This window comes from Perognathus longimembris, chromosome 10 (genome assembly GCF_023159225.1).
Source record: "Perognathus longimembris pacificus isolate PPM17 chromosome 10, ASM2315922v1, whole genome shotgun sequence".
NCBI classification, from domain to species: domain Eukaryota; kingdom Metazoa; phylum Chordata; class Mammalia; order Rodentia; family Heteromyidae; genus Perognathus; species Perognathus longimembris.
In genome coordinates this window covers 65,357,245-65,371,648 of record NC_063170.1, presented here as the reverse complement: position 1 = coordinate 65,371,648, position 14,404 = coordinate 65,357,245, and the positions used below count along the sequence as shown (strand labels likewise).

Here is a 14,404-nt window from a genome sequence, read left to right as displayed (position 1 = left end):
GAGAGCCGCCTTACTTTTTCTTTGGGGTTGGGGGGGGGGGCTGGGGATTGAAACCAGGGCCCGAACTTTTATTTATTTATTTATTTGGTCCGTTGTGGGGTTTGAACTCAGTGCCTGGACGCAGTCCCTGAGTTTCTCTTCCTCAAGGCCTCTACCTACCATGCCAGCCAGCCGTTCATTGGAGATGAGCCTCACAGACTTTCCTGAGGCTCAAAGGGGGTAGGGCACGCTCTTCAGCTCAAGGACTGAGCCCAGGCCCAGCGTTCAAACCCACCCCGCAACACGACCACTACCAACCACAAAAGTGATCTTGAGACAGGGTCTTAGCCATGTGGCTAGCGGACATGGAACTGGATTCCTCCTGCCCGATTCTCCACACTGTGCTCCGCGCTGGGATGGCAGGCGTGTGCTACTGTACCCTAGGGATGTAGCAGCAGGCTTGCCTGGCATGTGTAAGGCCTTGTGTTCCGTTCCCAGCAGTACCGGGGAAAAAGAAAAGGAAAAAAGACAAATATATATATATATATATATATATATGGTTTTGTTTTGGCCATGAGTTGGTTTCAAATCCGGGGCTTTCTAGTGGCCAAGTTCACACCCTGCCCGTGAGCTACGCGGCCAGCCTCCACCTGAGCCCTTTTGCTCCTGTTAGCTGTAGCTAGCTAGTCGAGAACTCTGCAATGGCTCCCGTGGCCCGTGAGAGCGGGAGCACGCATGCTCAGCCGGGCGGGGGCGGGCCGGCGCTGGCACTGCCCAGAGACGGTTCTGCCCTGGTGGTCAAGCCCAAGGGGTTTGCCGCTGGCATCCGGAGGGGAGAAACCGGGGCTGTGGCGACCCGGCGTGGCCACGCCCATCCGAGAACCCAGCCGCCCACACTGCCAACAGTGCCAGGTGGACGAGTCTCCTTCTAGAACCATCCTCGCCGGCTTTGGAAATCAGGAATGGAGCTGGGACGCAGCCTGACTGCCCAGCTTTTGACCGATCGCCCTTTCTGGGCACAGTCACCCATCTGCCAGCAGGTGGCACGGGTCCCTGGGAACAAACGGCAGCCTTCGCCCCCCCCCTTCAGCCCCCCCTCCCCCCCCACCCCCCCAGCAGCCCGCTCAGCCTCTGCACTGGGCCCTCAACTCCTGCCAGCTTCTCCCAGGGCGGGGACCGGCTGCCCGGGCTTCCTGGGACCCAGTCCCCTCCCTGTGGGGATTCTGGGTGTTCTGAGCTTGACTTCCCCCCCTCCCCCCACCCCGCTGATGGGTGGGGAGGGAGAGGCCCCAGAACCCTGAGTTCACCCAGGGTGGATGAATTCCTCCAGTTCAGCTCCTCCATCTCATCCCGGGCCGGTTCCCTCTGGTCACTCCCTGGGCTGGGGAGGTGCTGGGGGGGGTGGGGGGGGGATGGGAGATGTGGGTGGGGCCCCTGGGCGGGATGGTGTGACCTAGGGTCAGGGGTGGAGGGTGGCCCTCTGAGCCTCATTTCCTCTTCTATTCTGTGGGGGAGGGGAGAGGCAGCCGTCTACCTCCATTTGGGGTGTGTGTGTGTGTGTGTGTGTGTGTGTGTGTGTACTCACACTTGAACTCAGGCCTGGGCACTGTCCCTCGGTGTTCTCCCCTTAAAGCTACCCTTTGAGCCACCACTCCGTTTTCAGCTTTTGGCTGGTTGGCGGGTGAGGAGAATCTCAAGGTTGTGTCTTCTGGGGCTGGCTTTGAACCAGGATCTTCGTAGCTCGGCTTCCTGATTAGCTAGGATCGCAGGCGTGAGCCGTCAGCTTTGCCTTAACTCTCCTTGCTCTCTCTTGCCTTCTCTTTTGAGGGGCTCTCTGCTGTTCTGGACTTTTCTAGAGCAGTGCCCCCGAGCGGGTGATGAGGGAGGGTGTAGGACGGGGCACTGGTCCTCTGGCTTCCTCTCCCGGTGCCTCGGGCGCCTTGTCTGGAAAGAAGAACATTGCTATGGGGTTACAGCTGCAGGTTTGTTAAGATGCATCGGAGCCATTGGCTCACACCTGCAGTCCTTGCTGCTCGGGAGGCTGAGCTCTGAGGGTCACGGTTCAAAGCCAGCCGAGGCAGGAAAGTTGCTGAGGCTCCTCTAACTTCCGATTGTCCACCGGAAAACCGGACGTGGCGCCGCGGCTCACACAGTGGCTGAGAGCCAGCCTGCAGCCGCGGCCAAGTTCAAGGACCCGGCCTCGCTGCCGCGTCAGCACCCAGTGCGGCCCTGGTCCACGCAGCCTTCCCAGCTCCTCCCTGGAAGGCCGAGGTAGGCCCCGTGACTCAGCCCGGCTCCCCGCCCAGGGCTCTGCCCTTCCAGCCCCGGGGTGGGGGCAAGCGCCTGTCAACTGGCCCCTCCTCCCCGTGGAGGGTCACCCCTAGTCTAGAGGCTGGAAACCGCCGACCCGCCCAAACCACAGGCGCATGCGCGAAAGGGGAATGTGGCTATTCATACCACCCCCCCCCCCCATTTCTGTGTTGGTGGTACTAGGACTCGAATTCAGGACCTTGCCTTTGCGAGGCAGGTGCTCTGTCACTCGAGCCACGCCTCCAGCCCTTAGCTCTTTAAAAAAAAAATAATAATAAGGTGTTACATGTATGCTTGGGGTGGCCTAGACTACAGTCCTCCTAGGTAAGCTCGAAGCTCAGGCTCCACCGAGTGACCTCAGGCTACTGGGCCTGGTTGCCGGTGTTGGGTTTTGTCTTGAGATGGGATCTCACGAGTAGCCCTAGGTGGCTCCTGGTCCTCAACCTGCTGAGGGCCGGGATTACAGGTGTGTGCCACCCTGCCCGGCAAAATTGACAGATTTGACTCGGACGTTGCATTTTTTTCCGGAACTGACTGATACTGCACAAAGGCTGTTTGTCTGTGTGTATGTTTCAAAGTGAGTGGCGCTTATTATTATTAAAACAAGGCAAAGCGAACGAGAAGAAAGGACTGTGCACGGCACGGTGAGGGGGTACAGGGGTCGAACCTCACGGAACTCACGCTGGAGGACAGGTCGGGGAAATTAAGCCTGGGAAACGGCAGCCAAGTGTTGTGCTAATCTGGTAAAGGCTGTGCTTAAGAATCTAAAAGGTACAGGTTGGTGGGGGCGGGGGGGGGTGGAGGGGGGATTGGTTGCCCCATAAAAACCTGGCTTTCTGGCTTGACTTGGAACATCAGAGCTTTGCTGGAAGCCGGGCCACCTCGGGCAGGTGGGAGGCACTGGGGACCGGCTCCCCCATTTCTGCAGGCCTCCCCCCGGGTGCTACTGCGTACAGTCCGCCCACCCCAGAAAAGCCGAAACAATGCAGACAGCCCAGGGGAGACCGAATCGCTGCTGGGCCGCAGCGTTGGGGTTTTAGGTCACCTTCGGGGTTCACCTTGCACACTTCTTGTCACATAATTGCTAAACTAGGGCTACAAAGACAATTTCATTTTTCAGTGCTGGTGATCAAACTCAGGGCTTTCTGTAAACTGAGTCAGCACCCCACCACCACGACCCAAGATCCCTTGGCTGCTTGAATCAAGGTCTCAGTACACAGCCCGGCAGGCCTGGGACCTCACAATCCTTCCCCAAGTGTGAGGATCACCGGGGTGAGCGGCCCCGCCCCACGCTGTCACCCATCAGCTCGCATCAGTCCTCTCAAGAAGCCAGTGAGTAGGGACTGTGATCCGCATCTTACAGATGAGCCAACTGAGGCCCAACCACCCAGCCAGGAAGGAGGGCGAGGAGGACACAAAGGTAGCCTGGGAGCAGGGACCGTGTGTCAGTGCCGGCAATCATTAACTCTGCCTTCTCCAAAAACGATTAAAATGCTTTTCCTCTTTTTATTAACTGTCTCCCCCCACCACACACACACACACACACCGCCCGGTCTAGAACACTACCTGAAGGCCAAAGAAAAATGAAACTTTCTCTTAATGTCTAAATAGTGAGAAAAATAACAGAGGGAGATGGGCAGAGCCGAGGTAGGGGAGTGACCAGGGAGCGGATGGAAAGGAGGGGGGGGGGGGGGAAGAGGGGAAGGAGGAGGAGAAGGGAGGAGCTGGAAGTGGTGGGTGGAAAAGGTAACACATTTTTTTTTAAATGTTGTTGTTTTGCGACTGTTATATCACTGTTGTGATGACTTTCAACATGGCAAGTGGAACCGTAGCTTCTAGTGTTGATGATCCTCTTGTGTCCCCTTCCTGTGGTTGTCCCCCTACTATCATGATATCTCATCTGAGTACCCTGGATACTGTATAGACTGGTATTAGAACTAGGGAAGGGAAAGGGAATACCAAAATCGAGAGACACAGGGTAAAAAGACAAAGGACTCCAAAAGCAATACTTGCAAAATTGTTTGGTGTAAACCAACTGTACAACTCATGGGGGGGAGAGGGAAAGGGGGAGGGGGGAGGGGGGAATGAGGGAGGAGGGAACAAACAGTACAAGAAATGCACCCACTGCCTAACATATGTAACGGTAACCCCTCTGTACATCACTTTGACAATAAATAAGTAATTATTATTTTTTAAAAAATTGTGTTGTTGTTTTCCTAGGCCCGGGGTTTGAACTCAGGGCCTGGGTGCTGTCCCTGAGCTTCTTTTATGCTCTAGGCTGGCGCTCTACCGCTTGAGCCACGGCGCCATGGCTGCTTTTCTCTGAGTCAAAACATTTGTCGGACGTAAGACTCTCACGGCCTTTCCTGCCCGGGCTGGCTTTGAACGGCGATCCTCAGGTCTGAGCCTCCTGGGTAGCTGGGATAGTGACGGGGTCCGAGTTACAGGAGGACGGAGCCGCCATGCTGAACTAAGGTCACCGAGCTTTTAAAGCTTGAGACTTTGGCAGCTGGAGGTGGCTACCTGGGCGGCTACAGGGAGGAGGGAAGGGGAGAGGAGGGAGGAGGGGAGGGGGGAGGATGGGGGAAGGAGGAGGGAGGGGAAGAGAGCCACAGAACTCTAGGTGCCGGGGCTCAGCCCCCAGACGAGGCCCACCCTCTTTCTTACCTCGGTTTCCACTTGGGTGTTCCTGGCCCCCGCAGAGGAAGTGTTCAGACAAAGGCTGCTGACTCACCGCCGCCGCACCCAGCCCCCTGCCAGCCCTGGGGTGGGGCGCGCTCCTTGCCCACGAGAGCCCGGCATCTGGGGGGGGGGGTACCAGCAGGAGAAAGGAGGACACGACAGGGGCTGGGAAAGCCACGCAAGTTCAGGCCAAATGACCCACGTGGCCGCAGCGTCCAACATCCCACCCCCCGGCCCTGGGGCCGAGGGGCCCCCACCACCTTGCAGCCACCCCCGTCGGGGATCCATTTTATACGCAACACCTGACCTGTCGGCTGGTAGACAGTTGGCGCTCAATAGCTGCATAAACAAAGTGGCGTGCCTTCCAGTCTCCCTGCTGCCCCGGGCGGGCTGTGTGCCCCTACTCCATGCTCCTGGAGGTCTCTGCGTGACTTCCCTCATCGGCACCATGAGACACAGCCATCGAACCTCCAGGCTGGAGTCAGCCGGGCACCGTGGCGCACGCCTGTAGTCCCAGCCACTCAGGAGGCTGTGATAGGAGGCTCCCGGCTTGAAGCCAGCCCAGGCAGGAAACGTCCGCGAGACCCCTACCTCCCACAAACCACTCGGAAAAAGGCTGGAAACGGCGCTGTGGCTCAAGCGGTAGAGCGCTAGCCTTGAGCACAAAGAAGCTCAGGGACAGCGCCCGGGCCCTGAGTTCAAGTCCTAGGACTGGAAGCAAGCAAGCAAAAACAAACAAACATACCTACCACGTGGGGACTGGACGTCTCACCGGCGCAAGCTCCTCAGCGAGGCTCGTTCCCAGAGGTTCGGGGTACAGGAAGAGCCCTGCCATTCCCCAGGCCCGCATCTGCCCCTGCTGGGGTGCTGGGCACACGTCACCGCTTTAGGAAGGTGATGTGGTTCCTAAGCAAGAGCTCATGTTCGGGGGGGGGGGGCGGAAAGCCTGAGTTCGAATCCTGCCTCCCCCCCCACCCCTTGGAAGGCCGCTGGTCATGTTGGGCGAGCCCATTCGATCTCTGAGCTGGTGCTGAGGTCTAAGTGTCTCGGGCCTAGAGGACACCCAGGCAAGGGCAGGGTGCAACGGGGAGGGGGACTCGACCTCAGAGCCCCCCCTCCACGCCCTCCCCACCCACCACAGCTGTTGGGACGAGGTGCAGGGTGACCCCCGTGACCGCAGAGCAGAAGTGAAACGCCAGCCCTCCCCTAGCAGAAGGCAGGGCAGGGGGGCGAAGCCCAGGGCGGCGACCCGGTGGGCAGGCCAGGGGGCAGGGGTGAGAAGGCCCCGAGAAAGCGGAAGGAAGTGCTTCTATCGGCAGTGACGAGAAAAGGGCGGCCAGCCGGTGCTTGCATCGGGCCCGTGGGTGCAGGAGGCTGAGAGCCGAGGACCCAGGTTTGAAGTCGGCTGGCGCAGGCCAGGACCCAGGGTCGGGGCCAGCGCCTGGGCTCGGAGGTCACGCGAGACCTCAGCGTTGTTCAAGGCCCTGGGCTCCACCCCCAGCAAGAAGATAAAAAGATACAACACGACCCAGCCTGGACGGGGTGCCCCCCCCCCCAAAGCACTTGGCGGTGACCCGCCATTGTGTGGCCTCCGTGGGGGAGAGGGAGGAGTGCCAGCCCCCACCCCGTGTGCAAGAGACACACGTGGGCCGCAGCCCCTTTGTTCCCGAGGAAGCACAGGGCTCGGAGCGAGGCCTGGACACACACCCACAAACACACTTCCACGCCTGTGGGGGGCCCGGGCCATTTTCTTTTCTTTTCTTTCCTTTAATTGAGAACATTTCCTCTTCTGGAATGCAACTGGGCTGCTTCTGTTTGGAAGAGGGAGTTTGCTACTGAATGCATGCAGACATCGTAGTGTGTTGCCTAGAATGTAATGTAAACAAATCCATGGGTCTTTATTTTCTCGGGGGGGGGGGGGGAGCGAGGTCTGGGGGAGCTGGCCTGGAGGAATATAAAGAGAGCAATATTAATTACCCACGGATTGATAACATGGGAAGGTGGGGCGTGACAATGATGTCATTATACTATGCTTTCTGACAGTGAACCCGCTTGAAAATACTTATGGTAAGTGTGTGTGTGTGTGTGTGTGTGTGTGTCTGTCTGTCTGTGTTGCCTTTTCTGGGGCTCGAATTCAGGGCCTGGGCGCTGTCTCTGAGCCTTTTGTTGTTGTTGTTGTTTGTTTGCTCAAGGCTGGCACTCTAACCCTTGAGCTGCAACTCCACGTCCGGCTTTTTGGTGGTTAATTGGAGATCAGGGTCTCATGGACCTTCCAGCCCGGCTGGCTTAAAACCCCAGTCCTCAGATCTCAGCCTCCTCCAAGCGCGAGCCACCAGCGCCCGGCTACACTAAGGTTCCACGATGGGACTCAGAACCACCTATGGCTCGCATTCACCCCGCGGGGAGACTTAGGGACTCTCTTGCCAATGTTCTCAGCAAAGCCAGAGCGGCTACCCACGGCCGACCACACACGGGAGGTTCGGCGATGACTTGTACGTGATTAGGGAGTGCGCGGGCGTGGCCCCTGCTTAGAGAGCCCCCGTGAGGTGCTCAATGCTCTCGCCCTGGCCCCGGCTGCCCTTGGATTCCTCGAGTCTTTTCCAGCCTCCCACCAGCCCTTACCATAGTGAAGTGTCGTCATCTGTTCGGTCAATGGTCATACGTCGAGTACTGTCTGCGTGCGCTGGGCTGCATGCAGCACTCGTGAGAAGAGGGGTGGGGAGATGGATGGACAGAAGATGATCTAGTGCATTAGACTATGGGCGGGCAGAGTTGTCTTGTGCTGGAGATTTTTAAGTCCATGAGGAATGAAGGCAATCATGAGCTATGAAAAGCTGGGCACCAGCCGAGTGGCTCCCACCTGTAATCCTAGCTACTCAAGAGGATGAGATCTGAGAATCATGGTTCAAAGCCAGCCTGGGCAGAAAAGTATATGAGACTTATTCCCAATGAACTGGGGAGAAAGCTGGAACACACACACACACACACACACACACACACACACACACACACCCCTATGAGTACTATTAACCACGTAACTGTAATGGTGTCAAATGTTAAAGAAGCACAGGTGTTGAAGGGAGGGTAGGAAAGCAAAGAAGAGGGTAGGCGTGCCAAGAAGACTTTTGCCCGGGTCGAGGCCCCACGTGCCGAGGCGAATGGGCAGAGCCCACGTCCACTCGGCGCAGGCTCACGCAGGAGGTGAAGCCGTGCACTGTGACCTGGATTCGCCGGAGGAGTTTTGAGGGCAGAGGAGATGACAGAGACTAGAGAAAGGAGCCGGGAGGTTGAGTCAAACCGTGCTCACTGGGGTGTCGGAGGCTCTGGTGACGGGCACCGCCTGGATGGATGGAAGCAGCACCATGTGAGCTGTTGAGACCGAATCTGCTATGGAACCCAGGCCGGCCTGGGAATCCCGAATCCTTCCTCCTTAGCCTCCAGGGTGCTGGGATTACAGGAGTGCACCCTGGCGTTGGACTCTATCTACACTTTGGCTCTGAGATTCTCCTAACATCATTTCAGTCTAGTATCCGAAAGCTGGCTGTGGGTCTATAGCTGTGGAGAGGCAGAAAGGCACCTGGTAAACATAAGCCGGGGCGGGGGGGGGAGGGGGCTGTCATCCCCACAGCTTGGGACCCTCGGGCCCCACCCCCTCCCCATCTTCGGATAGGGAGCCCCGTGGCTGAGTCCTTCCGCGTGAATTCTTAGAATGGCAAGGCTGGGAAGGACGGGCTTCGGTGTAGGCTTCAGAAGGGCTGGAAATTGCTTCAAGTCATCGAGCAAGTCTGAGCTAGAGCGAGACTAGAAAACGGGTCCCCCGACAGGCTCGGAAGCAGATGGCTATCAGGAGTGGAAATTAGAAAAGAAAGAGCGGGGCAGGGACATAACTCTCGAGGGACAGTACCGGGCCGCCATGGTTATGGGGCGGCGCTCGAGGCTTGGAAGGGGACATGGGAGTCGGGGTGCCTGGCGGAGGGGAGAAGGGGGCAGAGGACACAGGCCTGCCAGCCTCTCCCAGCCGGGATCTGCTTGTACCTGGGCTGGCCCTGGGTTTTGTGTGTTTGGTTTTGGAGGCAGAGTTTCACTATGGGGTCAGGCTGGCCTTGAACTTGTGACCTGGGTCCCGGGGGCTGACGGTCACGCGCACACCGTCTTCACGGAGGGCCGGGGCGGTCTGGAGGGTGGTGGTAAGGACTGGCCGCCAGTGATCAGCGACGGAGGCCGGGGCTGCCCTCCCCAGGGGCCTCGGCCTGTCACCCCCCCCCCCCCCAGGGCCCCACTCCGGTTCTCTGTCAGCACCGGCTGGGGGTTTCCTGGCCCTGGGACTGCGTGGTGGCGGCAGACCCGGAGGGAGGGGGGCCCTGCAGCTCTGAGCTGAGCTGGAAAATCCCTCAGAGTGAAGCAGCCTGTGACTCGACTCAGGAAGCTGTGACGGGGGGGGGGGGGGGGGGGGGGAAGGGCGGGGCGGGGAGTATTGAGGGGTGCTTGGTCCCTCTACTTCAAGGCCCCAGCACGGTCTCCCTTCCTTGGGGTGCTCTCTGCTGTAGGGGTGCCACTAGCCATCCACCAATCCAGTGTTCCTCATGGGACAAGTTGTTTTACGCGCGCGTACGTGTGTGTGTGTGTGTGTGTTGATCTTGAGGTTTGAACTCAGGGCCTAGGCCCTATCCCTCCAATTCCACCGCCCCCCCCCCCCTCAAATCTAGCGTTCTACGAGTTGAGCAACAGCTCCACTTCCGGCTTTTCGCTGGTTCCTGGGAGGTCATAGTTTCCTAGACTTTCTGGTCTGGGCTGGCTTTGAACTGCGATCCTCAGATCGCAGCCTCCTGAGGGTAGCTAGGATGACCAGTACTTGCTTACAGTAGCCCCACTTCCCCTCCTTACGGAAGGTATTAAGGCTGGTGTGCCTATGGGGAAACTGAGGCTGGAGGCGCGGACATCATTGTTCTCAATGTCACAGAACTGTAAGGCGACCACATGTCCCCACCACGTGGCAGCCACCACTGGAGATGAGGATAGACCTGTGTGTGTGTGTGTGTGTGTGTGTGTGTGTGTGTGTGTGCTCACGCATGTGCACGCACGTGTGTGAATCAGGCAGTAAACAAACAGACAGCCCAGGAAAGCAGGCGGGGGGGCGAGCTGTGGGGTGGGCACGGGGTCGTGTGGGAAAGAAGGAGGGGGGGAGTATTTTTAGGGGGCGACGGCGGAGCCAGAGTTTGCTGGGTGCAGTGCAGCCTGGCAGAAGTGGCTCCTGGCAGGCATGAAGCAGGGGAGCTGGGCTGCGGGAAGGCAGGCAGGACCGGAGCCGGGGTCCGGGGTGTCAGGCAGGAGGGGGACTGGGGGGCACAGGAACTCGGCAGTCGTCCGTTGGCCTCCGAGGCTGGAGAGGGGCTTTGTTTCTTCCCAGGCTTCAGTTCTGCCTGGACCAGGGCTGGAGCGGCTTCCCTGCAAGCCCGGGCCAGTCCCCCGCATTCAGGGTGTCACGGGGGGGGGGGGGGGGCAGGGCCTCTCTTGATCCCGGCTCAGGAGCTTGCTTGGGCCTGCGGAACTTCCCATGGTCACCGCCACAAACCTGCGCAGAGCAGCAAGCAGCCCTCAAGGGCAGTAGCAGGCAAAACCAGGCTTCTTCCTGCTAGCCAGCCTGGAGGCTTCATGGTGGGGGGGGGCTTTCTCTCTCCCTCCCTTCCTCCCCCTATGCTTCTCCCAAGATAGCATCAGGGTCAGTCTGACCCGAGTTCAAATCTCACCACCACCCCCTGGTAAACGGGGGGGGGGGGTGTCAATGAACCAAGTGGCTTCGTCACCTCTCTGGGCCTCACTGCCTTCACCTGTGAGTCAGGAGATTGTGGACGTGGCTCCCAGGGCTCGGTGTGGACGAGGAACGGGATTAGAGCCACCCACGCAGCCAGCGTCGCCGCCATTCCGAGTTGGGCGTGTGCTAATGGTTTATACTCACTGCAGTAGCGCAGGGTTTGAGTAGCTGGGGATGGAGCCCAGGGCCTTGTACATGCTGTGTGCTTCCTACTGGGTCCAGCCCCAGCCCACAGCAGGTTCAGCTCACGGGCACAGGTAGGACGCCCACAGGAAGAAGGGCTCTAGACCTGGTTCAATACCAGGTCCAATACCAGGTTCAATTTCCATCTGGAAATTCCTTCCTTCTTTCCTCCCTTCATCGCTCCCTTTCTCCTTCCTTCTTTCCTGACTTTTGTGCCGGTCCTGGGGTCTGGGCACTGTTCCTGAGCTTGTTTTGCTCAAGGCTGGTGCTCTACCACTTGAGCCACAGCTCTCCTAATTCCAGTTTATGATTTTTTTTGTGTGTGGGGGGGGGTAGTCAACTGGAGATAAGGATCTATAGACTTTCCTGTCCTGGCTGGACAGATCTCAGCCTCGACAGTAGCTAGGATTATATAGGTGGGAGCCAATTTATTGAAATTCCTTTCTCTTTCTTTTTTCCCACACTTTTTGGGAATCGAACTCAAGGCCATCTGCATGGTAGGAAAGTGTTCTATCATCTACCACCAAACTGTGCCTTGAATCAATCTCCTCTCTCTCTCTCTCTTTCTCTCTTTCTCTCTCTCTCTCTCTCTCTCTCTCTCTCTCTCTCTCTCTCTCTCTCTCTCTCTCTCTCTCTCTGACAGTACTGGGGCTTGAACTCTGGCTTGACCTTTTCAGCTCAAAGCTGACCTTCTACTACTTGAGCCACACTTCCAACATCTGGCTCTTCGCTGATTCGTTGGAAATAAGGTTCTCCCAGACCTTTCCAGCCCAGGCAGATGACTCTGGGCTGCTGATCCTGAGTAGAACCCCAATCCTATCTCTGCCTCTTGACCAGGATCACAGGCGTGAGCCACCGGTACCCCTCCCTTGAAACAGAGTAGCTCTCCAAACAAGGGCTCTGGATTTCCATCTTGCATTGAATCCCTCAAGCCCTGGTGGTTCTATATTCATACTGAATATTTGAAGTTGCCAAGCAGTGAAGGACTTTTCATGGCACATCCACAGAGCCAGACACTGTTCGGGGAAGTAGGAAAGAGGAAAACATTTCCCCTCGTCCCAAGTAAGTCAAGGTCACAGAGCATTCGGTGTCCAAACCAGAGCCCTCTGCGCTTCAGGGTAGGATGGTAAAGCGGTTAACGTCATACCCGGCAGAGAACGCGGCGAGCACAGTTCCCCCGGCTTTGCACACATGCATGGACTCAATTGACCACAACAGCTTGCTGTGGAGATGACGGTGTGCATAGGATCTCCAACAGGCTCCCTCTCTCCCCAGGGGTCCTGGGCCAGGGGGGAGACCCGGACCCCAGTGGGGTGGCTCGGGCCGTCTCCTAGCGCACATTCAGAACACGGCGGCTCTGATCGTTTATTTCGATCAGTGTGAGTTTCCTCTTTCTCATCCTGGCCTTGTTTCTGGAGCGCCATGTGGAAAGCCCAGATGCACAGGGCCGCCATGGAATGACGAGCCGTGGAAGGAGAGGATGTAGTCAACCGCTCCGAAGCAAGGCCCCGCCCCCAGCTGCCCCTCAGCCTTCTCTCCACAGACACCCTAAACCTGCCAGCCTTCTGCGCTGCTGTCCCGAGGCAGTGATGCCCACCAAGCCTCAGGCAGGAGAAGACAGGGTCTCCCCTTCCAGGAAGCCGGTGGGCTCTTGAAGGCAGGGGTGAGGCAGGGAGAGCAATCTCCTGGGTCTCATGAGGTCATGGATGAGGGCAAAATTTCCCTCCAGCTACCTTGATGTCATACGCACACAAGTCTCCTCCCCCCACCGCCCCCCCAAGGCCGTCTTCCCAGAAGCTCTCGAATGTGCACACTCTGGTTGATTTGAGGCACTTAATCAGGCACTGCAGAGGAGACCCAGGCCCCGAGGAGTGCTTCCCATGATCCTCTTGGATGACTGGCGTCTCCTGACATTCATTCATGAGTACCTCCTATATATCTGGAGGAGCGGGGGATACAGAAGAGAATGAAACAGGGGGGAACAATCCCTACCCCCAAGGGAGCTTATCTTCTAGTCTAACATGCTTCAACATTTGGACTGGGACTTAAACTCAGGACCGTGGGATCTCTCTTGATATTTGTGCTCAAGACTGGTGTTCTACCTCTTGAGCCACATCTCTGCTTCCAGATTTTTGGTGGCTCACTGGAGATAAGAGCCTCATGGACTTTGCAGCTTGGACTGGCTTTGAACCTCAGATCTCAGCCTCCTGAGTAGCTAGGATGACACGCAGGTGAGAGTCACAGGTGCCTCGCTGCACTTCTGTATTTTGGTTGGGTGGCAGACACCGGAAGTTGTATGTTGCCAGGCCGTGGATATTTGGTCCTTGTAAATATTATGAATTAAGATGACTTTCTGACTGTTTCTAGAGAGAAGGAAAAGTGATCTTGGTTACTTCATGTGCTCCTTAGTGTTAGGTTTTTAAAGTAGGTAGCCGGTAAAGGAGAACGCCACGCGGTATTCAGGCAGGAAAGAAAGTTTATTACCGAACTGCTGGCCTGTGGCCGAGATGATCCATGGCAGGAGAGAAGGGAGAGAGAGAGAGAGAGAGAGAGAGCGCGACCCCCACCCAGCCCTGCTTTATCTAGGGCAGGGGCAAGGGGTGTGGCTAGGTGGATTAGGATGTGACCTCAGGGAAAGGGGAGGTAACTGCCTCCAGGTCTGCAGGTTACCCAGGTAACTGGGTGGAGACTTAATGAGGTGGGGACATCTGCATGTAGCCCTCAGGGAGAGGACCTAACATTCCAGCCTTTTAATAGTAATGAAAAAGGACGAAGACTCTCTCTGGCAGGTCAGTAGAATAAACTTTTCTCTCCTGCCTGAATACCGCGTGGCGTTCTCCTTTACCGGCTACCTACTTTAAAAACCTAACATATATGGTGCCGTGACTCGGATGCAGCTCGTGTGTAGAACCAGTTCTCATCGTAGGGCGCAAGCTCTTTGTGCTTGGCCAACTTGACAGTGTCCACCCATTCGGGGACTTTCAGCTTCCCGGACTTTTTGAGGAAGGCTGCCAGAGCTCTGACGAACTCCTGCTGGTTTACGTCTTTTACAGTAACTCTGGGCATCGTGCGGCCTCCGCGCTGCCAGCCAGGGGAAAGTCAGACATGTTTGACAGAGAGCTGGGTTATTCCTGAGAGCAAAAAAGGCCTGAACATGGACGACCTCTGACCATTTACCATTGCGGCGACAAAAACTGTCTAAATCTCTGAGAACAATATAATCTAGAGTCCCATCTCTAGGCCATTGGGAGCGATTGTCAAGTTGGTACTGTGGCCAGACCTCAGTGCAATAATGAGTTAGCCGTTTTCGGTCAATGCAGTCCTTAAGGGACAAGACATCCAGCGATTGCAGAAGGCATTCCAAAGGGGTTTCCTGCTTTGGGCGTGACTTGCAGCACCCCATTAGAACCACAGAGGGAAATAAGTTTGGCAAGAACT

At 57.2% G+C, this 14,404-nt stretch overlaps 1 protein-coding gene across 1 annotated transcript in view; it reads right to left on the bottom strand.

The window, feature by feature from the left end:
• Positions 1–3,957: 3,957 nt before the first annotated feature.
• The window catches only part of Bhlhe40 (basic helix-loop-helix family member e40), a 28,377-nt gene continuing 17,930 nt past the window's right edge, over positions 3,958–14,404 (bottom strand). The window contains exon 7 of the mRNA XM_048356195.1: positions 3,958–4,013. The gene's annotated coding sequence lies outside the window, so the exon portion shown is untranslated. The remainder of the gene's footprint in view (positions 4,014–14,404) is intronic.